Raw genomic sequence first — 24,920 nt, 5'->3', positions numbered from 1 at the left:
CAAAAGTATTATCAGGTTCAGCTAACCTAAAGTTTAGTTCAAATTCAGCTTCTTTGTCAGACAGTCTTATTCTTGCACTGTACTGTACTGTTACATTTGCATGTTTATTATTTAATGTTTGGAATTTTATTTAGTCGATCTGCATACGTAAATTTACAGGGTATCTTCACAGGAACGTTTTGGACATTAGGGTATATTCACAGAAACGTTTTGGACATTTATTCTTTCAAAATTAATTTCAAGTTAATTACAATACAGTGTTACAGTTTCAGATAGTTTTGGCGACTCAGTTTATCAGATAGCGTTTACATAATCGCACCACTTGCATTGTTCAGGTTTACTTTCAACACAGACACATACCAGTGCAGTTCAGAACACAACAAACACAAGTTACAATTTCTCATCAAAAACGCTGCAGGGGCGTCTTCGTCGCACTTGCAGCATGCGGTTGGGAATTTACATTAAGAAGCAGTTCAAATTTGGCTGCAGATAGTATTGCCTGTACGCCTTTAGAGTTCTCACTGTGCACTCAGAACTGAGTGAGTGCGACGTGATGTGCTAGAGGGGCATACTAGAGAAACTACGTAACACATCACCGGAGTTTCACTGTGGTTTTAATTTCCCGACCGGTCGGAGGTTTAGAAAAAATACATAACCCTCGTATATGCCCAGTGGTTAGGTGGTGCAGACCTTTCTACTGTCTTCAAAAACATGTAAATAACGAGGAATTGGGAGATCATCTCTCTATGAAGAATACGGAATCGCAAGAAAAGTGGTTGCTCTGGGGCTCGCTGGTGGGGATCGATGCGGTAGTGGAAAAATGAAAATCAATCATGGATTAATATTTTCGACATCATGCATGGCATTTTGAACATGAAAAAGCTCATCACTCGCTGGCTTCCTTGACTGCCCACATCAAAAAATCCCACAGAAGCGAGGCAGCCAATCCAGATGACCTCTCCAGCCGCTTCGTCACACTGGACGAGAGATGCGTGTATCATTATGACTCTGAAGAGCAAATCAAGCAGTGCAAACGTGCGGATTCACCACAAACGAAAAGGGCGAAAAACCATCATCGGACAAGATGGCGCCGTTTTCTTGGCATCGCAATGGTGTAATGACAAAGCGTTATGTCCGCAAGAATTCGGCCACACCGGGCGCGCTCGCTAGGCGGCTAGGTACCTTGGGACTCACCTGGTGCCAAGCACTTGGATGCTCAGTGACCACACCGGAACATCGATGCCATTCACCATAGGCGTGTTGCTCACTCGCACCGTGAAAATATCTTTCCTAACGCAGAGTCAGAAAATCCTTCCCACAGTTTTTTTTTTTTTTTAATATGAACTGTTGTGGAAACTGCCATCATGCTAAAATATTAATTGTGAGAGAACTGCACGTGGTGAATTCAACATGATGATGATGATGATGATATTTGGTTTGTGGGGCGCTCAACCGCGCGGTCATCCGCGCCCGTACGAAGTCTCAATTCAATTGTTACACAGTCCAATTTTTTTTCACAGTCCACTCTAGCCACTGCCAGAAATGATGATCATTAAATGATGAGGACACCACAAACACCCGGTCCCCGGGCAGAGAAAATATCCAACCCGCCTGGGAATCGAACCTGGGACCCCGTGATCCAGAGGCAGCAACGCTAGCCACTAGACCACGAGCTGCGGACTGAATTCAACATGTTTACAAATAAATGCGGCAGTTTAAAAACACATTTTTTGGTTATTTACGACTGACTGTAAAATCGTTCGACTATTACAGAAAAACTACAAAAACAAAACACTAATTACAAAGTTGGTATATCTTTGTATCTCCACGAAGTGCGGAAGGAGCTGATGATACTGCCACAAACTCTTTGCGCCTTTTTGAAGAGTTACCGTCTCCAAACATGGTGAATCTAGTATTTTAGAAAGTTAAAGCCAATCAACAACACATAAAAGTGGTGCCGTTGTTTGAAGATGTTCAGTCTCCGAAATGGCCTTGTGTTCCTTAGATAGTTAACACGTTTGTACCAAAGAGGAAAAACAGAAAAATGCGTTCCACTGTGTCTACAAGCAAAGGCGACCGGTTTTTGGACCTTCAGAAAAAAAATTTAAATTAATACCACTGGAGCAAGACAGTGACAGAAGCTAAAATGACGTTGTTCTGTTCCTGCACAGTTGTTGCCAAATATAGCTGAAAGTCCATCTTTGCAAAATTTTATATTGTGATGCAAATTTCAAAATTTAATTGTTGCAGAACTTTAATCGGTTCAAGACGTCACTTCCCTATCGAAAACTGCCGATATTTAAGCTTCGTCATCCATGGTAGAGGAAATGACGTAATGAGCAGCCTTTATCGGGTAGTATGAACTTCGAAGGCGACATACCGGTAAGAGCCAACACTGCCGTTCGTCTAGGGGCAGCCAGCGCTCGGTGCGGCCCATCTCGTTGGTTCACACCCGTTTCTTTAGGAAGGTGTGTCGCCTGGCGAGCCGCGAGGTACCTAGGCGCCAAGTGAGGCGCGTCCGCTGTGGCTAACTGTCTCAGTATACTACTGGAATCTCCTAAAGAGTTTACTGGAGTCAATTAAGACGACGTGTCGCAGTAAGCTATTCCAGGAGGTGCTTTTGCTACACGACAACTCCTCAACTCACTCATGGTGGTATCAAGTTTTGTCTCACCCCTGCATTTTCTACACAGCGCCCAGTGACTAGTTCCTCTTTTTCTGGATAAAGAAATTACTGCGTAGACGCATTCTCCAGAATTACGACAAAGTGATTTTCGAGCAGAAACGTTTCCTGAGAAGCCAAAAGGCAAATTCCTCTGTCAACTCAGACACGGGTGGCAAAAGTGCACCGCGTTGAAAGAATACCTGTACCATCGAGTTTCATGCTAGCAGTTTGATTTTTCGAGGTATTAATTAAAACATTACAATGTGTCTTCGTAACAGCACAAATACACTTTAAAAAAGAAAAAAAGACGCACCACGAAGGAAAATTATCCGAATGGGACGGAAATCGGTCCATGCAATGTACATGCACGGAGAAACAAATGATTACAATTTCAGAAAAAATGGATGTTTTATGCAAGAGAAATAGCTTCACAAACTGAGCAAGCAGGTAACGCCACGGTCCATATGTAGGCCTTATGCAAGCAGTTACTCGGCTTGACATTGATTGAAAGAGTTGTTGGACGTCGTCTCGAGCGACATCGTGCCAGATTCAGTCCAATTGGCGGGTTATATCATCATCTGGCCTTGCAACAATAACCAAAACGGCCTTGCTGTGCTGGTACTGCGAACGGCTGAAAGCAAGGGGAAACTACAGCCGTAATTTTTCCCGAGGGCATGCAGCTTTACTGTATGATTAGAGAGCTGCATCAAACCAGTCTCAGGACTGAAGACCACAACAACAACATCATCATCAAAACGCCGATCTGGATGGAGGGCCCTGCCCATAATGCTCCAAATGCTCTGAATTGGGGAGAGATACGGCAACCTTTTCGCCAAGATAGGATATGCCAAGTACGAAGACAAGCAGTAGAAACTCTAGCCACGAGCCGTTTGGCATTATCTTACTGAAATGTAAGCTCAGGATGGTTGCCACGGACAGCAACAAAACGGGGCATAGGATATCGTCGACGTTTCGCAATGCTGTAAGGATACCGCGGATGGCAACCGAAAAGGTCCTGCTATGAAAAGAAACGGCATCTCAAGCCGTCACTCTTGGTTGTCAGGCCGTATGGTGGACGACAGTCAGTTAGTATCCCATTGCTATCCGAGGCGTCTCCAGACACGTCTCTGCTGGTCATCGGGACTCATTTCGAACTGGGACTCGTCCCTGAAGACAATTCTACTCCATTCAATGGGATTCCAGGTCGAAGCAGTGTCTGGAGACGCCCTGCACAGCTATGGGATATCAACCTTACCAGCGCCCGCCATACGACGTGATAGATTGGGGTGCCATTTCATTTCATTTCATAGCAGAACCCTTTGGTTGTCATCCTCGGCGTCCATACAGCACAGCGGTACGTCGACGATATTCACGCCGCGTTTTTTTTTTATCTGTCCTTTATAGTAATCCATCCCCAGCTTACATTTCGGCATGATAATGCCCGCTGCAAACGGCGAGAGTTCCTACTGCTTGCCGAACACTACCTTTGTGAACGAAGTCGCTGTATCTCTCCCCAGCTGAGAGCGTTTGGAGCATTATGGGTAGGGTCATCCAACCTTCTCGTGAGAGACAGCGATGTCAGCACCTACAATAAGCTGAAAGGGATGTCATAGTTGATCATTTCGGTGGCTAGCCGAATCGCGCAATATCACTATTTCATGGCGCATTCGAATGCGACAGTGGCTCGGATTGGAACTTGAAGCCAGGTATACTGGTCGTCAAGGTTCAGGTCGAGAAATTCTGGCCGCCGGAATTGACCATCACCACACTGGACACGAAGAACGTTGTAATCCTTTCAAGTGTGCACCTGTCGTCCGAGAACAAGTGATCCACTCACTGCAACATTCTTTATCATCTCATACCACTGATCGGACACTAGCAGCAGCTGGACGAGGGAATCACCGTCCCATGCGTAGGCTGCTGTTAATACAACACAAACGGGTGTATTTGGAATGGTGACGTAATCAGGAAGCGTGGACTGCTGATGAATGACGTCGCCTTTTTCAGCGATCAGTCGCGATTCTGCACTACTCCAGATGACTGTCGTCAGCGAGTATGGAGGAGATTGGGTTAGACATCACATCCTACCAATGTCTTCGAGAGGCGCAGTGGCGTTATTCCTGGCTTTATGGTTAGGAAGCCACGGAATATGGCTTCAGGTCACAAATAATAATGATTGGGGAAAATGAAGGCATAACGGCACGTCACGGACATCCTGTATCTTTCTGCGTTACTTCTATTCATGCGTTCACACCCGCTAGCTGAGTGGTCAGCGCGGTCGGATGCCATACCAGGGCGCCCAGTTTTGATTCCCGGCTGGGGGAAGGAGATTTTCTACGCTCAGGGACTGGGTGTTGTGTTATCATTTCATCCCCTTCTCCGACGAGCAAGGCGCCCAATGTGGCGTCGAAGGCAATAAGTACTTGCCCTCGGCGGCCGAACTTCCCCGAATGGGGGACTCCCGGCCCACAATGCCGTACGCTCATTACCATTTCTACTCACGCGACGTCACCGTGTTGCTATTTTTCAACAGTACATTGCTCGTGAAACGTCCCCTTAGAAAAATTATAAACGACGGTGCTGGTAAACCTCTTACATTATTTGATTTTCAAACAGATGAGCAAAACTCAACGTACTCAGACAGTTCTCTCTTTACTTATTCTGGTCATCACTAAACTGATACACAATATTTTTAGCGCAACGCAATCTGACTTTCAATAATCCATACAAAAGAATGGCCCTGACTAACAATTGCCTATACCTATCATCATTCACTTACATCACAAAAATCTTCGTTACTCGGTCTACTAAAATACAGCGAGCGCCAATACTGCCAGCTAAATAAAAGATTCTAACTACTGAAGACGCTAACTACTGATAGGCATACTTAGCAAATGAAAGATTTTGATAGACAACAATCAATGTATTTACCTCAATCGTGTTCAAAAGTCATAATATGTATACCAGTTCATGACATCCAGTTTTACAAAGTTACTCTTTCTGACGGACGCACGTCCAGATCATCCGCTCTCAAAACTCCGCCATCTCTCCCCCCACATCCACCACTGCTGGTGGCTCACCACCTGCTCAACGCTACGCGCTGTTAACATCCAACTGCCCAACACTACAATAGCAAATATTCCAACAATGCAAACCAGCCACAGACTGCTCACAGCACAGTCAGTGATTTTCATACAGAGCGCTACGTGGCGTTACCAACATAAAAACCTAAACATCCCACTTACACTCGTATATACATGGCATGTGTGTCTATAAACATCTGAGTGATTTTGAAGTACTCCTGCAGCCAACAAAATCCCCTGATGTGTCCCCGGTGGAAAATGTGTGGGACCAGGTTGGATGTCAGTTCCGCCCGTGTCGGAATCCAGGATATCAAGGACGTGTCACAACAATTGTTGGCCAACTTGCCTCTTGAGAGGCTACAATGACTTTACGACACTTTCCTCAATCGAAACACTGCATGCATTCAGGCCAGAGGGTAAGCTACTTCGTGTTGATGGGTGGTCCTGTTTCTCTGATACGATCTTTTAATCACTGAAATAAGAACCACTGAACTTTCCTCCTTATCTTACAGGTGCTTCTCTTTTTTGTCAGACAGTGTATTTTTGTCTGCCGACAAGAGCAGGTGTACATTTCCTTTCTCCATAGACTACCAACAATACGATCGTGGTTAAAATTTAACTGTAATGATCTCTTGATTGCTGCCTTTATCCTAAAAAATAAACAACCTTCGTCATTTTCCTGAAAGAGAACGTCTCGAAAGTACTGGCTATCATCTTCCACAGACTACAAAATTCTGTGCGGAAATTTATTACAACAGTGTGAGAGCGACAAGCAGCCACTGGACTTTCGGCCCACTTACAGAAAGTAATCTGGTAAATATTCCGCAGTGAATCTTGTGATGTGTCGCAGTTGATGTGTCGCAGTTTTTTTACCACTGGAGACGTATTCTGGAGAATCAGGACTAAAAATCCCCCTTCTGTCATAACTTCTACCAACTTCAAAGGGGCGAACCACTATTCCGCTTCTTATGACCTCTATGTCGACGGTACGTTAACCTACATTCCTTTCTCCTTCCACAATATTCTATACTTGATTCATTTACAGCGCGATTACAGTTCTTGGACTTTGCGTTTTCAATATGTACATTTTTGTCAAGATAAATCTACAAATCTCTGTGGATAGTAAGTCGTTTAGAAAGTACTTACGCTTCGGGTGTTACGCTACAACAAACAGTTGCAACACCAAGGGCTGCCGTCGAGACCTCTTTATCACCTGAAAAGAATTAAACATTTGGTATAAACAAACAGGTAAGACAACAACTCTACAATTACTCTACAAATATCAACGCTGTTATGATTATACAAGAAGTAGTAGCTGAAAGTAGTTGGCGAAAGATAACAAAACAACACTTGTAAAACGTATTTGGTGTAAATACAACACAGACAGTATGCATTCGAGAATGAAGGTGAACGTGCTGCAATTAAACAAATTGGACGTTATGCCTTTTGTGACAGGCGAAACACCGAGTAAATGAAGCCTGCAGCCATGTCTGGTGTGTAATATCATTAGAGGTTAGATTAGATTAGTACTTGTTCCATAGATCATGAATACGACACTTCGTAATGATGTGGAACGTGTCAGGTTAATAAAAGGTGTCTATACAAGATATTACATTACACAAAATATTACACGACTCTTAATATTTTTTTGGTGGTGGTGGGGGGGGGGGGGGGAATTACCCACTCAATTAAACTATGGAAACAAGAAAAGACATACTTGGCAGTTTATGTAAGTACCGAACGTTAAATTTTTTTTTAATACGCTAAAAGGAAAATGTAACACAAACGGTAATAGCAAGATTATTGACACCCAAGAAGGGAGGATGTTACCAGATAGTTTCGTGGCTAACTCAGGAATAACTGGTTTCCATTCTTCCGTTAACTTCTTTTTCATGTCTTTTTTAGAGTTGACTGGAATTCTCCTGACCCTTCTACATAGTGCGTGCCATGAATTTTCTGTGGTGTGAAAGTCTAGCGACTTAGGTGGTACCTGAATAGCTTTTGGATGGTGATGAACAAGCCGTTCCTTTGTAAAGGATCATTTTGCCTTTGAAATATCTGAATGTAGATCTAATCCCAAATTTTTTCGCACTTCTGTGCTAATTTTGCTTCAGGATGTTGAGATAACGCTCCTTGTTTAACGTGGTGTCTTCGCAAGTTCTCACTCGTACACCAAATGTGGGAAAACAGCCCCATGCCAAAACATTCCCGTCGCCATATTTTATAGTCGGTTGCAAATGTTCAGCCTGCAGATCGACATTTGGTTTTCGCCACTCCATAGATCTCTCATGTCCTGAGAAAAGGCGTTGAATCTATTTTCATCAATAAACACCTATCGATCATTCTGACCCTTTGTATACGTGGTCTGTTCCGAAGTGTTGCAGTTTCCCTTCGTTCGTCTTTTTCCTTGCCACTCTTCCATTGCACCCTACTTATCTGATAAGCGTCTGGGCAGTTGACTCACATATTTGCTTACCACGTTCCTGCAGCAGATGGCTTGCAGTTTTAGAAACACTTAATCGAGGATTACTCTCAGTTTTTTCTGATTGATCGCCTTTTGTTATATTTAGCTTCCTGAGCAGCCCTTTTTGAGACATAAATGCTATGCGATCCTGTTTTGCATATCGTCACGTATCATCAAAAACTACACTTCTGAGAATACTCAGAAAACTACCAAGTGTTATACGACAGTTTCTCAGCACGGAGAATGATAACAAGTTGTCGATATTCGAACATCGTGTTAATCTCCTTGCGTCCCATTGCTGCTTTGTAGACCACACGGCAGTACAGAGTAATGACAAGTGAGCGATCAGGGAGAAGCAGTCATCCTGACACATGCAACATGCATTCATACAAGAGAACTTGTCATGTTCTTAACTGATCAAATATTAAAGTTGGTGGTGCTTGGTTGTGCGGCCGTGGTCCAAAAAACTTTTCGGTTCCTGACTTTTTGTACAGAGCTGCGCTGGACATTTCGGAGATGCTCATGGCGACGCTGAGTCTTGTAGACTGACAGAGTCGGACGTCGGAGAGCGACTTAAAAACTGTGTAATATGGACATGGTGTAGTTTACACGTGATCAGCAGATGGTTCAAATGACTCTAAGCACTATGGGACTTAACATCTGAGGTCATCAGTCCCGTACACTTAGATCTACTTAAACCTAACTAACCTAATGACATCACACACATCCATGCCCGAGGCAGGATTCGAATCTGCGACCGTAGCAGCAGCGCGGTTCCGGACTGAAGCGCTTAGAACCTCTCGGCCACAGCCGATCAGCAGAGATAATCCGGGTCAGAGATAAAACTTAATATTGATTCTCGTTGTCAGGGATGAAAACTTATCCATCGAATCTGCAGAGCCAAGCCGCGCGGGCTAGCCACGCGGTCAGGGGCGCCTTGCCACGGTTCGCGCGACAATTAACAGTTTATGAAACCTCTTGTTGCACTTTCACCGCTACAAATTGACTGATAAATATTACATTGCTGTCAGGCCGGATTGCAACCGAACATCAGAGTCATCCACGATGTCGATCAGCTAACGCTACCATTGCTGCCCTATCATCATTTGACAGAATCTCTCTTTCACCCGCCTTCATTTCTCAAATATTTCAATAATTATCGTGTGTGACATTCTCCTGTCGACCGCGCTGTGACTTCTGGCCCTATACAACTTAAATGCATTATGCCATTCATTTAAATTGCACAAACTGAGTACCTCAGGGTTTTACGCAATGTCAATGACTCTTATTTACTTAGCCAAGAAATCTCCCCACGTTCTCTTAATTTCTACTTGCAGTTCGATCAAACTGACAGTGATTCTTAAATCTCTCAATAAAGGCGAATGTTCTAGTCGAGATTGTACACGAATTAGGTTCCTTCAAGAGTATGCTGATATAAGAGGTCCATATTTAGCAGTTACATCCAACCACACTCTCGTGCAGAGATCCGTACTTACGGACTGTAAAGCTGCACAGGTAACACCAATATAGAAGAAAGAAAACAACTAATTCGGTGACTTAAATATTCATACCACTGACTCCATGTGCAGTACGATTTTGTGACATACCCGAGCTAATGACTGCTATTGACAGGGGATCTCATGTTGGTTCCGTATTTCTATATTTTCACAAAGCTTTTGACATTATTCATCACAAGTGACTTCTAATCATATCGCATACCTGTGAAGTATCGTCTCAGTTGAGCGAATGGGTTCGTGGCTTCCTTTCTTAGTAATTGACGGAAACCCATCGAATCAAACAGAAGCGATATCTGCCGTTCCCCAAGGAAGCATACAAGCCCATCTTTTGTTCCTAATCTATACAGGGTGTCTCAAACCTTTTGGGTCAAATTTAAACAGGTGATAGAGTGTCCACAAGTGATTATACTGAGATACGGACCAATGGTGGGAAATGCTTAGTCACTGTGTCATGGGCGTACACAGTGTACAACGCATAACAGCAACGAAGCTCATGGTAATTGTTCAAAGTGACGACCGCCAGTTTCAACGCATGCTTGGGAACGGCGCATGAAGTTCTGCTCACTCTCCCAAAGATCCCTGGCGTCTGTTGTACCAGGACACACCCATCTTGGGCCCTAGCAAGCAGTTCTTCATCCGTTTCTACGAAGGTTTCATACACCTACGAGTTGACGTAACGCCAGCGGACGAAGTCCGGAGATGTGAGATCAGCCGATTACGCTGACCATGAGACGGGACTTCCCCTTCCAATCCAATGACGAGAGTACCTGTTGTTGAGGTGCTCGTGAACATTAACATCGAAGTAGGCTGGTGCACGGTCGCGTTGAAATCCTTTCGCAGACAACATGGGGTACAGAGTCCAAGAACTGTGGCAGCACACCTCACCTCACAGGAACAGAAGGTAAGGTGGACCTGTGAAATGGCGAGGCAGCAAATAAGGTCCCCCCCTCCCCAGCTAACAGAAAATCGTTGCTGATGGCCACCGATGTTTCCGTCGTGGCCATTGTCGTCACTGCAGACATGGCTGTTGAAAACACCATCACGGGTGAATAAGGCCTCATTCCAGAACAATACAAACTGTACGGAGTTCAGCACTGCAGTGGAAAAACCCCTGACAAAAGTGAAGGCGGGGCTAAAATCCGTTGGTCACAATGCTTGCACACATTCTTTATGACAGGGGTGTAATTGTGGTGTCACCGCCAGACACCACACTTGCTAGGTGGTAGCCTTTAAATCGGCCGCGGTCCGTTAGTATACGTCGGACCCGCGTGTCGCCACTATCAGTGATTGCAGACCGAGCGCCGCCACACGGCAGGTCTAGAGAGACGTCCTAGCACTCGCCCCAGTTGTACAGCCGACTTTGCTAGCGATGGTTCACTGACAAATTACGCTCTCATTTGCCGAGACGATAGTCAGCATAGCCTTCAGCTACGTCATTTGCTACGACCTAGCAAGGCGCCATTATCATTTGCTATTTATCTTGTGATGCATGTACCGTCAGACCGATGTTCACCAATTATGGATTAAAGTTAAGTATTCCAACAGATACGTACTATTTTTGCTAGTCTCATATCCCTGACCTGTTCCAGACCTCACGCCAGCCTGCGTGAGCTTAAACGCGTGCCTTTCGGCTATCTCCTTAGTGACTTGGCTGTCTTGCCAAGTCACAACAGTAATACCTGTTCCCCCAGTGTTCCCCACACAGCATCCTTCGACGTGTGCGTTTCACGGGCAAGCTGACGGGTGCTTATTACTGAGTGATCAGCCATGAGATCCAACGCCATCTCCTCAAAGTAGAGTCTGCTATTCGGACAAGTCTTCGGCGGAAACCTTGACCGCTTCTCTGAAGCGTGAACGACCCCGTCTCTCGTTAAGATGATATCCACGAAGATAAACCTCTTCCAATTAGGACGAAACCTGTTGGGAAAGAATTGTTGAAGAGCATTACATCCTGCCGCATCGTACATGTAATGCATGTCAGCCAACTCTCGTTACGAGTAACGTTCGATTTTTAACCACGGATCATATATTGTATGCAGTAACAAACCTCACCATGGGCACGTCGAAAGCTGTTTGTTGCAAAGGATAACTGACAGCAGGGATAGAGCTGTGCGAGCAGCACAGGTCAATGCGCCGGTGTGATGTATGCGGTCGCCACATGACACGTACGCCATGAGCTAAGCTTTGTCTGTCTGGTGATCGCCGGCCGGTGTAGCCGTGCGGTTCTAGGCGCTTCAGTTTGGAACCGCGTGACCGCTACGGTCGCAGGTTCGAATCCTGCCTCGGGCATGGATGTGTGTGATGTCCTTAGGTTAGTTAGGTTTAGGTAGTTCTAAGTTCTAGGGGACTGATGACCACAGATGTTAAGTCCCATAGTGCTCATAGCCATTTGAACCATTTTTTTGTCTGGTGATCAGGGATGTGCGCTGTTTATCACTCTGTCTGTTCCAGTGTACAACAGGCACCCCGGGTCTTTGCGAAAGTGCGGCAGAACTGCATGTGCCGTTGCAATAGATGCATCAAAACTGGTGGTCGTCGCTCTGGACATTATTACTATAAGCTATATCCGTGTTGTTCCCTATGAACAGTATATGTCCGTAACACAATAAATATGCATTTCTGACCATTTGATCTCTATCTCCATATAATCGGTTGTGGACCAACTATCATCCGTTTCAATTAGGCCAAAAAGGTTTGAGACGCCCTGTGTGAACGATTTAGGAGACTATCTGACAAGACTGTTTGCACATAACGCTATCGGTTACGGTCTATTAAAGTCATCAGAAGATCGAATAATTTCATAATGATTTAGACAAGATATCTGTATGCTGCGAAAAGTGAAAACTGAATCTAAATAATATACTGAAAGTACTAAAAGGAATCCGTTAAATTCCGGTTACACGATAAATCACACAACTCTTAAAGCTGTCAACTCAACTACATACCTAAGGATTACAGTAACGAGAAATGTAAATTAGAATTACGAGGGTGAGTCAAATGAAAACCTTCAATTTGTAATAACAAATAGAAATTTCGCGCCGTTATCTTGTAAGTTGGTAAGCGTGCTACAAACACCATGCAGAATGGCCTGTAGGCGGCAGCATAGTGCAGATGCACACATACCGTCGCAGTATCAGTATAAAGATAGCCGCCCCACTTGCGACTTGCACCAGGGGAGAACAGCGTTCTGTTATTTGATTTTTGCGTAGTGAAGGTGTGAAACCTACTGAAATTCATCGACGAATGAAGGTTCAGTACGGTGATGCGTATTTGTCACAGCAGCAAGTCTACTAATGGAGTAGGAAGTTCGCAAATGGTGTGACTTCAGTGGAAGATGCTCCTCGTCCCGGTCAGGCACAACTAGTTGTGACTCCACAGAACATTACAACAGTTTAAGCCATAGTGAAGGAAAATCGCCGACTGATACTGAATGACATTGCAGAATGTTTACAGATTAGTCATGGGTCAGCACACCACATAGTGCATGATGTGCTCCAGTTCCACAAAGTGTCTGCAAGATGGGTGCCACAGCAGCTGACTCCTGAAATGAGAGAATGACGCGTTTATGATTATGAACTTCTTCGGCGCTTTGAACGAGAAGGTGATGGCTTCCTTGCAAGTATCGTTACTGAGGACGAAACACTGGTTCACCTCCATCAACCAGAAACGAAGAGAGCGAGCAAGGACTGGCGCCATTTCTCATCACCAAAACCAAAATAAGTTTCGAACAGAAACTTATGCTGACTCTCTTTTGGGACAAAAAAGGCGTCATTTTGGAGCATTACATGCCTAGAGGGACCACTGTCACCAGTGCATCATACACAGATCTCCTTAAAAATCACCTGCGGCCTGAAATCAAATCAAAGCGACGTGGATTGCTGTCAGCAGATGTCCTTTTGCAACATGACAATGCAAGGCCCCACACTGCCAGTACAACACTTGCAACAGTCACAGACCTGCATTTTGAGGTGTCTTCCTCATCCACCATAGTCACCAGACCTTTCCCCCGAGTGATTTCCAAATGTTTGGACCACTCAAAGACGCAATGGGAGGAAAGAAGTTCCGTTCTGATGAAGAGTTACGCCACGCGGTGCATCAGTGGTTGCGCGGACAACCAAAAGATATTTTTTCTAAAGGAATTTATCACTTTGTAAGCGCTGGAGGACTTGCATTGAGCGTGCGGGAGATTATGTTGAAAACTGATACAGCTTTGTACCACTTTTGCACAATAAATAATATTTAAGTAAATATTTAAGGATTTCATTTGACTCAGCATCGTATCACACAGAAGATGTTGTGTGGAAGGCGAACATAAGATTCTATTGCCAGAACAGAATGCTACCGGTACACCAAAACAGCTGCCTACAGTATGGTGTCCGTCTTCTACAGTATGGTGTCCATAGTAAGATCGAAACCGGTCACCACATTAAAAGAAATTTATGCGATGAAAACTGCTTCCAGTTTATTAATAATAATTATAGATCGATGTTTCCTATAAAAAGAACTATGTTCTTTAAAAATTTAGATGCATATTAAGCTAGAGGCCAATATTAATTACACCTGCAAGTAGGAGAGGAAGCTGATGCCTAGTTCACGATCTGGACGGGAAGCAGCGCCCAGTTAAGAAAGAGCAGACGGCGCTAGGAAAGGCTAGTACAGAACGCACCCACCCACCTCCTACCTGCGCGCTCCGGATTTAACTGTAGCCAGGTTGCAGCACGGCCCGTTTTACCAGACCAAACAAACGCGCGCTTGTTTACCTGTAAGCAACTGACAAGAGCCAAGCGACCTCGTGAGCACGCCAGATTAGGCTCCCACGGAAGCCGAAGTTCCGGGCGAAATCCGTGCCACCACGCGGCGAAGCTATTCTATCTCGATTCGTGGCGTTCTCGTCATTCGCTAAAACTGATTAATACTGACAGTAAGAGGAGTTGTAACTATAATGAAATCTTATACCCTCAGCTCAATAGCCTGTTGAACGCGAAAGGAAATAAAGATTTGAAATTAGCATAAGAACCCTGAAATTTGTGGTCAAACCACTAGTTGTTACAGGAACCTGAATCGAATCAATCACTGGGGGAGAGCAATTTTAAGAAACAGATATATGTACTTCGTTCTTAGTTCCTTATTTCAAATGGTTCAAATGGCTCTGAGCACTATGGGACTTAACTGCTGAGGTCATCAGTCCCTTAGAACTTAGAACTGCTTAAACCTAACCAACCTAAGGACATCACACACATCCATGCCCGAGGTAGGATTCGAACCTGCACCGTAGCGGTCACGAGGCTCCCGACTGTCCTTGACTTCAGAAACTCATTTGAAATAGTTCCGCACTGTCGATTAATGAACAAAATACAAGCTTACAGAGTATCTGACCAGATTTGTGACTAGATTCAGGACTTCCTTGCAGATAGAAAACATGTAGCTCTTAAAAACAAAATCGACAGAACTTAGAGAGGCGTTCAGTAATTAATGCAACATTATTTTTAGTCGGGCAGTTCCGGTTGAAAAAATGCGGAATTTGTTATGGGACATAAAGGAATATTCCCGCTTCAACATCCATAGTTTCATGATAGCTGATGGCTTTAACATAGGCTTCAAATGGCGACTGTAACGGCATTCCAATGAGAGAACTATCGCTCGGTTTCTTTTGGCGGAAAACCAGAGCATCGCAGATACTCAAAAGCGCTAGTGGGAACTAGCTAGTGGGAACTAGCAATGAACAAAATCACGGTGAGTCGTTGGGTGACGCGTCTGTCATCATCGCACCATGGTCGCGCAAACATGTCCGATCTCCCAAGTACCGGTCGGCCCCACAACAGCTGAGATAGATGGTTGGTTGGTTTGTTTGTTTTGGGAAGGAGACCAGCGAGGTCATCGGTCTCATCGGATTATGGAAGGATGGGGAAGGAAATAGGCCGTGCCCTTTCAGGAACCATCCCGGCATTTGCCTGGAGTGATTGAGGGAAATCACAGAAAACCTAAATCATGATGGCCGGACGCGGGATTGAGCCGCCGCCCTCCCGAAAACAGCTGAGACACCTGCAATGTTGGAACGTGCGGATACTCTCATTCGAGGTGATCGATGGACCACACTCGAATATTTCGCTGCTCATCTCGACATCTGTCTTGGTAGTGCTGACACACTCGTCCACCAGTTGATATACTCAAAGGTGTCCCTCCGCTGGGTTCCTCGTCGCCTAACAGAAGACCATAAGGAGCAACGAAGGACCATCTGTGTGGAACTGCTTGCGCGTTACGGGACTGATCGTGACAGGCGATGAAACATGGGTTCATCGCTTGTTTGATGTTCTTCCTCATGGGGCAACGATTAACTCTGTAGTTTATTGTGCTACCCACAGGAAATTGAAGGAACGACTTCAGCGTGTACGTGGACACAGAAATGCAAACGAATTTCTCCTTCTCCATGACAACGCAAGGACTCACAGAAGTCTGCGCACCCGAGAGGGGCCCACAGAACGTCATGGGACTGTTGCTCTTCATCCACCACCCTACAACCCGGACCTCGTATATTCTGAATTCCACCTGTTTGGGCCAATGAAGGGTGGACTCCGAGTAAATCATTACGTAGATGATGGGGAGGTTACTGATGGAGCAACACGTTGGCTCCGATGTCGACCCGTAGAGTGGTATTCTATTGTATTGAACTGGGGACCTAGAATCGACAGAGGGGCTTCGTGTGTCTCCCCCCCCCCCGTGCCCCCCGCCCCCCCCCCCCCCCCCGTGGCCCTCAGTGTTTCACAACGCCACAACAGGTTACAGCAGTCGACACACCACACCGCCGCCCCACATCGAACCCAGGGTTACAGTGCGCTTCGGCCCCCAATGGGCCCCCCGGGAACGTCTCACACCAGACGAGTGTAACCCCAATGTTTGCGTGGTAGAGTAATGACGGTGTACGCGTGCGTGGTCACAGTGTTAACGCAGGTATCGCCGACGTAGTGTAACTGAGGCGGAGTAAGGGAAACCAGCCCGCATTCGTCGAGGCAGATGGAAAACCGCCTTGAAAACCATCCACAGGCTGACCAGCACTCCGGACCTCGACACTAATCCGCCGGGCGGATTCGTGCCGGGGACCGGAACGCCTTCCCGCTCGGGAAGCAGTGCGTTAGACGCCACGGCTAAGCGGGCAGGCAGTAGAGTGGTACCATGCGGGCACACAGGTGGCGTTAGGACGCTGCATTGAATAAATAAGGTTTTGTAGCCAAATCATTGGGGAGTAATATAGTTCATTGGAATCCTGAATAAAGCCAACCTGCTTTCAGGAAACAACAAACGTCCCTCATAATTTGAGGACAACTGTGAGCAGTCGGGCTCGTGGTTCGCATACTGTGGAAGACTGCTGCATGTACCAAGAATGGTTCAAATGGCTCTAAGCACTATGTGACTTAACATCTGAGGTCATCTGTCCCCTAGACTTAGAACTACTTAAACCTAACTAACCTAATAACATCACACACATCCAAGCCCGAGGCAGGATTCGAACCTGCGACCGTAGCAGCAGTGCGGTTCCGGACTGAAGCGCCTAGAACCGCTCGGCCACAACGGTCGGCGCGGCATGTACCAAATTTTCAAATGTGTGTGAATTCGTAAGGGACCAAACTGCTAAGGTAATCGGTCCCTAAACTTACACACTACTTTAAACTAACTTAAAGTAACTTACGTTAATCGAACCTCTGGCAGGAGGGGCCGCGCAATCCGTGACATGGCGCCCTAAACCGCACGGCCACTCCGCGCGGCCGGCATGTACCGATCGGAACTATGTTGTTATGGCTCTCTGGTAAATTCACCCACTCTGTCTCCTTTCCTATTCACAATCAACTACTAAATAATGCCAAAAGCTAACTCCAAGGTAAGATTTACTGATATCATGCCCAGACGGCAATGTCACATTTCCCATCACTTTAGCACAACAAAACGAACTACAAATGACGCGTTTTCGAAACATCTGTAATGTGGTTTATTACATTTTCGTGATACACAGGTATAAATACGAAAACCACCAAATAAGCCAAGTGAGTTTCGCAGCATGCTTCGTGCTTTTGTATTTTAATTTCTGACCGTCTTTTCGTGTGTGCTCAATCCGAGCTCCAAACAGCTCGTCAATATGAATCAAATCGCAAAGTGGAAGTTCGAACGGTTTCCTTGTGAGTAGAAAAATCATCTTTCTCATACCTTCTACCTTTATTTCGTTTATTCATTTTCTTGTATCGATCCCCAACATAACGGTGACCGAATTGTTATGTTTCAGTGTTATATATTTGTATTTCCAAGGGCTTCTTTTTTCCAGGTTTCTTTCGGAAATCGGCTCTGAAAACCTGGAAAGAGCGCATTCGTTGGTTCTCTGTGTAAAATTAGAAACAAAAGAAAGACGTCTTACGCCACACTAGACTGACGTCAGAAGTAAGTCTTTCCGGCTAGCCGTTACCGACGAAATGGTGTTTATGCTCCACGAATGCGCATCAGACGATCTTTAAATGCCAGGTGTCGCAATCTAGTACCGACAGACAGAATTGTGCGACTTCAAACGAACGGCCACACGAAGTTGTTTGGGATTCAGCAGCTCTTTGACACACACACACACACACACACACCACACACACACACACACACAGACAGAGAGAGAGATTTATCAACAGAAAGGATAATATGCTAGATGCAGTTGCCACAGGCAGACACGAAAAGACAGTTACGACAAAGCATTGTAAGTTTGATGACAGAGTAGTCGCCCTTAGCGACCCTTATCAGCTTTATGAGCATCATGGCTAGCAGGCAACAAAATCTTTCTTGATGACGTCACCTTCAGAAACACCATATACATCCAGTGTTTTAGGTCAAAAACACCAGCCGAGTTCTGAATACTTACATGAAAATGTGTCAATTAACTGTTCTCACATATAAACTTCAAGGTACAACTATTTCCTAGCTGTCACACAGTGTTCTCCGTTTTCGGTGTACAACAGCCGGTAACTGAAACAGACCTTGCCTCCACGTCGCCGGGGTTCGAGCACTACTGTGGCGCACCCAGCGGCACTGCTGCAGTTACGTTGATTAAATAATACAGCTAAAATAGACCGGAATATTTTTGTTTTACGATTTACAGAGATAAACATATAGCATAACTTTCGTTCTTTATATCCCCTCAAAAACAAACAATATAGTCATTCAGTGTTATAAGTTCGAAAAAAAAAAAACAGAAAATCTACTTTCCGAGCTCGAGTTTTCGCAAAATGCTTGACAATGGTGTTCATTTCAGTTCAGTTTAAGGGATGGCTGAATTAAACTTGTGAGTCATAAACGTTTGGGAGCCTGTCGCACGAAACGTATCTATTGCCCATGTTTAAATGTAAAATAAATTAGTAATATGACAGCATCGATTACAAGTTAGTAGCTAGTAGTCGTTCAAAATGGCTCTGAGCACTATGGGACTTAACATCTGTGGTCATCAGTCCCCTAGAGCTTAGAACTACTTAAACCTAACTAAACTAAGGACATCACACACATCCATGCCCGAGGCGGGATTCGAACCGGCGACCGTAGCAGTCCTGCGGTTCCGGACTGAGCGCCTAGAACCGCTAGACCACCGCGGCCGGCTAGTAGTCGATTTTTTTATTATTATTCCAATGTACACTTCGACGTCAGAGCACCATCAGAGCTTCCTGTTGTTATGTAAGAACATTCATTACGATGTCAAATAACCAGAAACGCACATATGTAGGAGTTCTTAACTGCAATTTCCAAATCTTTGGTCGAACTACTAAAGAGAATATTTTGTAGACCTTTTTAAATGTTTGTTTGCTGATTTCTTTGGCGTAAAACATCCCAAGGAAAGAATTCCGACATGGTCAATACACACAGTTTTGATAGATGACGCTACTGGTTTCGCAAAAATCACAAAAACGTGGAGGGAAGGAAACCATGAGTAAATGATTGGAAATTGAAATATATTCAGTATGGCCGCTTTTTTGCGGCCCTCCATAGTCCTTTCCAAAATGTTGTCACAGTACAACGCCTGAAAGCGTCGCCCTGAAATTCCAGCAGGAATCTTTCACGGAAATCCTCTTACAAGACTATGAACGGAAACGGAAGTGACTTTTAGAAGGCGAGTGGCCTTTGGCACACGCACGTCATATGAGAACAATTTTTTTTCTGTTTGTCCGAGTGAAATAAAAAATTAAAAGTAGTAGAAGTCGTGCTGATAGGGCAGGACAATTCCTGATTATGGGCAATGTAGAGAGAATATAAAATGCAGACTGGTAATTGCAATAAAAGCACTTGTAAAATAAATTGGTAACATCCATTACTAATTCACGTGTTAGGACGTCTTTTCTGAATGTGTTTCTAAGGAATATAGCGTTCTGTGGAAGTGAAATGTGAACTAAAGCAATTCAGACAGGAAGAAAATAAAAGATTTTTGAAATGTGGTACTATAAAAGAACACTGAAGATTAGATGGGTAGAACCAGTACCAAACGAGGTACTGAATCGAAGTGAGAGAAAAAGAAATTTATGACACGATTTGACTAAAAGATGCGAGCAGTCGAGCATCCTGAGGCATCAAAAAATTGTTTGGTAATGGAGGGAAGTTTTTTTTTTTCTTCTTGTGGATCCACAACTCTGCGTGGGTCTCTGTCTTCTTAAGAATTTCCTTCCATTCTGCCCCCTCGGGTACTACCTTCTTCATCTCATTCCTAGGACTGTTTTCTTCCCCGTCGTCCAGCCGTCGCTTGCGTGATCTTCCTTTTAATCTCCTTCCTTTCGGTTTCCACTAGAAGACCTTATTTGTAGTTCCTGTGTCCTCCATCCTTAGGACCTGTCCCAGCCAGGCCATTCTTTTACTTTTAATTAGCTTTACAGAATCAGCTCCTTGTATGAGATGATCCAACTCATAATAGTTTCTTGCTCTTTAGGTACCATGATTATTTCGGATCCCTCCATAAATTTTCGCAGTGTTCTTTCGTTCAAATACTGTGAGTTGTTCATCACTGCTGATTAGTGTCCACGATTCAAACCCATATGTAACTGCTGTCCTAATCGTAATCTCCTATATAGCCATTTTGAGCTCTCGGTTTATCAGGTTAGATGTCACTAGCTTTTTAAATGAATAATAACACTTATTACCAATCAAAATGCGGGATTTTATTTCAGTGGATATGGAATTTACTTTCTTAATGTTAGTCCCTAGGTATTCAAAATCTTCTACATGCTGAAAATTAAAACTTGCTGCTGACAAGTTATCCAGGTAACTGTTGTTCCATGTTCTATCGAGCGTGATGTATTTAGTTTTGGATTCGTTAATTTCCAGTCCCCTATTCCGTGCGGCTTTTTTCAGTTCTAACACTGCTGTCTCCAATAAAATACTTCGTTTTCTAATAATTGCAATGTCATAAGCATATGCAACCAACTATGCCATTCTTATATTTATGTGTCCAGAGACCTGCAGTTTTCGTATTTTTGCTTCGAAGGTCAAATTGGAAAGGGCTGTGCAAAGAGCATCACCTTATCTAACTCTTTTATTGATACTGAAACGGTCGGTTGATTCCCCATCCACTCTCACCACTGCCTTGGAACCTGCCAAGTTTGCCTTAATAATCTAAATATATTTGATTGGTGTGCCAAGCAGTTTTATACCTTCTAACATCTCTTTCCTATGTAGGCTATCGAAAGCCTGCTGGAAGTCTGTGGTAGATATTGTTGAGTTCTGTGTTATATGGAGGAAGTGCAGGGGGTAAAGATTATAGAAAGTGAGCAAGGCTTGCAACGAATGTAGATTGTAGTAGTTTTGCAGATTTGGAGAGGCTTTCACAACAAAGACAAGTGCGAATAGGTCAACTTCTCGATTCTTCGGACTGAAGACCTCAATAACATCACTAAATGAACTGCGAAGTTTAGATATTGTCTTTGCCTGCGCGGATAATGCCAGAGAGGGAACGTGAAACCAGAAAACAGTGAGGTTAAGAGAAAAACAGAATGAGTCATGAGAATGAGAAAGGTTCCCTGTAATTAAATTTGCGTAGCAGTAGTGCCACGCACGTAGCAGTACGCGGAGAAGCATGCAATTTTCACACGAAAGCAATGTTACAAGGCGCAAGCTGCTGCGGACGAAGACACATAAAAGTTGCACAATGGCTTCAAAGCGACGTCATTTCGAGCAAACGGATTGACTCACTTGTAAACATGATTGCGTGTCTCGTCACTGGGTTATGTGGGCAACGGGGCCTCTCTCTACCTAGGACTAGCATCGACCGTTCGACAGGCTCTTGAATTCAGGACGGAATGATGCAACGTCTGCTGCCCTATATTCTCAACAGCGGTTCTGCTGGAAACGGCGGACTGGGAAGTCGAATGTGCGGACTCCAAAAGCGTTTTTACAACTCCACCGCTCATCGAGAATCAATGACGTACACATACTGGGTAAGCTTCTCAAAGGCGGCGCTGTACCCTCAACTACGGGAAGTGGTGAGGCTTTGTACTTGGGTTGTAACTTAAATTGTTGTTGTTGTTGTTGTGGTCTTCAGTGCTGAGACTGGTTTGAAGCAGCTCTCCATGCTACCCTACCCTGTGCAAGTTTCTTGATCTCCCAGTACCTACTGCAACCTACATCCTTCTGAATCTGCTTAGTGTATTCATCTCTTGGTCTTCCTCTACGATTTTTACCCTCCACGCTGCCCTCCAATGCTAAATTTGTGATCCCTTGATGCCTCAGAACATGTCCTACCAACCGGTCCCTTCTTCTTGTCAAGTTGTGCCACAAACTCCTCTTCTCCCCAGTTCTATTCAATACCTCCACATTAGTTATGTGATCTACCCATCTAATTTTCAGCATTCCTCTGTAGCACCACATTTCGAAAGCTTCTATTCTCTTCCTGTCCAAACTATTTATTCACAACCGATACAACAGAGGAACATGTTTGCACCTGTTACTGTCCTTCAAAGTAGTCACCAGCGATGTGTTGAACCCGTTGCCAGCGACGTGGTAGGTGTAGAATACCGTTAGCAGAGCCTGTTGTGTTGATGGTGCGAATGGAAGTTCTGATGCGAATGCCACGAAGTGGTGCCTTCATCTTCGGAATCGAAGTCACAAGGACTTAAGTCCGGGGAGTATGGTGGATGGTACAGTACTTCCCAGTCCCATCTACCGAACAGAGCAGCCACAGCTTTATGCGCCCGCATATTGTCGTGCAAAATGATGGGTGGGTTGCGCAGGAAGTGTCGCCGTTTCTTTCGCAAAGCTGCTCTCATGTGATGCTCCAAAAACGAACAGTAATACTGTCAGTGACTGTCTGCCGTGAAGGAACGTAATACGTTAGGATAACACCACAGTCGTACACGAGACTCACCATAACTTTCACCATACTGGGGCTCTGACGCATATTCGACTTTCGCGGCGACCCATAATGACGCCATTAGTTGGATTGACGTTTCAGTTTTGGCTTCGTGACATTCGCTTCCGAACTGTTCCAGAAATTCGACCGCTCCATTCGCACCATCAACATAGCAGGCTCTGCTAACGGTATACTACGCCTTCCACCTCGCTGGCAATGGGTTGTAAACAACGTTGGTAACTGAAGGACAATAACAGGTGTGAAGCCGGCCGATGTGGCCGAGCGGGTCTCGGCGCTTCAGTCTGGAACCGCGCGACCGCTACGGTCGCAGGGTCGAATCCTGCCTCGGGCTTGGATGTGTGTGATGTCCTTAGGTTAGTTTGGTTTAAGTAGTTCTAAGTTCTAGGGGACTGATGACCTCAGATGTTAAGTCCCATAGTGCTCAGAACCATTTTTGAAGTAACAGGTGTAAACATGTAACTCTTTTGTATCGGTTGTGAATAAATAGTTGCCACTATTTAAGTTTCAGCCCTCGTAGTTAACGGTGACGCAGCTCATCTCTACTATACATACGCGAGCTTCTGCGACGCCCTGCGAGATTTAGCAGTAGAAGTGAAAACCATCCGGACTAGAGTCCGATTAAGATTACTTGATAGTTGACGTCTGTCACTTGCCGCTACTGTTTTGCCACATCGGCTGCCGGCTACCGTTCGGTTATAGGCTACATACGAACACGGTGGGTCACTTCACAAATGATGTTATGTGCAAGCGGAGCGATGCTGGAAGCGGCTGCAGCAAAGTGTAGCGGAAATGGAAGATGTTCTGACGATAGCTGACCAAACTGCAGCAGACGACGCGTTTTAAATGCCTGAAATTAAACTCATGTTCTAAGCTAACCACAACCTCGTGATGCACAATGTACCCGAGAAAACGGTGGTCGGCAGTCTCGCGGCAGAACTGTAACCGCGATCGCTTTGTTCACATCCATTAAAGCTAACCTCTACGAGCAAACGCAAGATAAAAAATAATCAGGTTCAGCACTAAAAATAAACTGTGATTTCTCGCTGTCATTGTTTATTTTAAACTATTCTCACAGTGTCTACACGAGCTGTTGTGTTACCAACCAATGAACAGACCTCTTCGGCACTCGGTTACAGATTTATAGGCGACACAGGCAAATTCCAAACGAAAAAAGAACTATAGGAAGGAGGATGATCAAAAAGGACGCAACAAAGTATTAGAAATAAAAAGAATTACATTTAAAACAACTGAATAAAAATTATAATAAAACTCTTTCGGCTGGATTTAGAAACAAAAAAAATTTCGCTACATATAACGCGATTCGAACCTACTCGTCACGTTCATACGGTAATCATTGCGCTACGCTGCAACAGTTACTGCAATAGTTGTACTGACTGTTGTGACTAACTCACAATGACGTATTGCGCCCTCAAATTGCACCTTCAAAAATTAGGCTTCACGTCGAAGCCTTATCGTGTGAAGTTTACCTAATATAAGCCGATCTCTCTGATCGTGTGTGTGTGTGTGTGTGTGTGTGTGTGTGTGTGTGTGTGTGTGTGTGTGTGTGTGTGTGTGTGTGATGTTATCGTGGATGCCAAACCCATGGTTCGGAACCCAGACTCATCAAGAAAGAGCGTCGCACAAGGAACTGGAAGTGAACTAACTGTGGCAGTTCGGTATCGGCGAGCAGTTCGCGCGTAACGTTGAGCGCTCTCTTTGGATGGCCGGCCTCGGTGGCCGTGCGGTTCTAGGCACTTCAGTCCGTAACCGCGTGATTGCTACGGTCGCAGGTTCTAATCCTGCCTCGGGCATGAATGTGTGTGAT

General features: G+C 44.8%; 1 protein-coding gene across 2 annotated transcripts in view; it reads right to left on the bottom strand.

The window, feature by feature from the left end:
- The window catches only part of LOC124798206 (V-type proton ATPase 116 kDa subunit a 1), a 660,233-nt gene that overhangs the window by 368,731 nt on the left and 266,582 nt on the right, over positions 1–24,920 (bottom strand). For both annotated transcript variants that reach the window (XM_047261510.1, XM_047261508.1), the window contains exon 3: positions 6,895–6,961. The gene's annotated coding sequence lies outside the window, so the exon portion shown is untranslated. The remainder of the gene's footprint in view (positions 1–6,894; positions 6,962–24,920) is intronic.

The sequence above is a fragment of the Schistocerca piceifrons genome, chromosome 5, assembly GCF_021461385.2.
Source record: "Schistocerca piceifrons isolate TAMUIC-IGC-003096 chromosome 5, iqSchPice1.1, whole genome shotgun sequence".
NCBI lineage: Eukaryota > Metazoa > Arthropoda > Insecta > Orthoptera > Acrididae > Schistocerca > Schistocerca piceifrons.
Note: the sequence above shows the minus strand (reverse complement) of the source record. Positions and strands in the feature narration are given on the sequence as shown.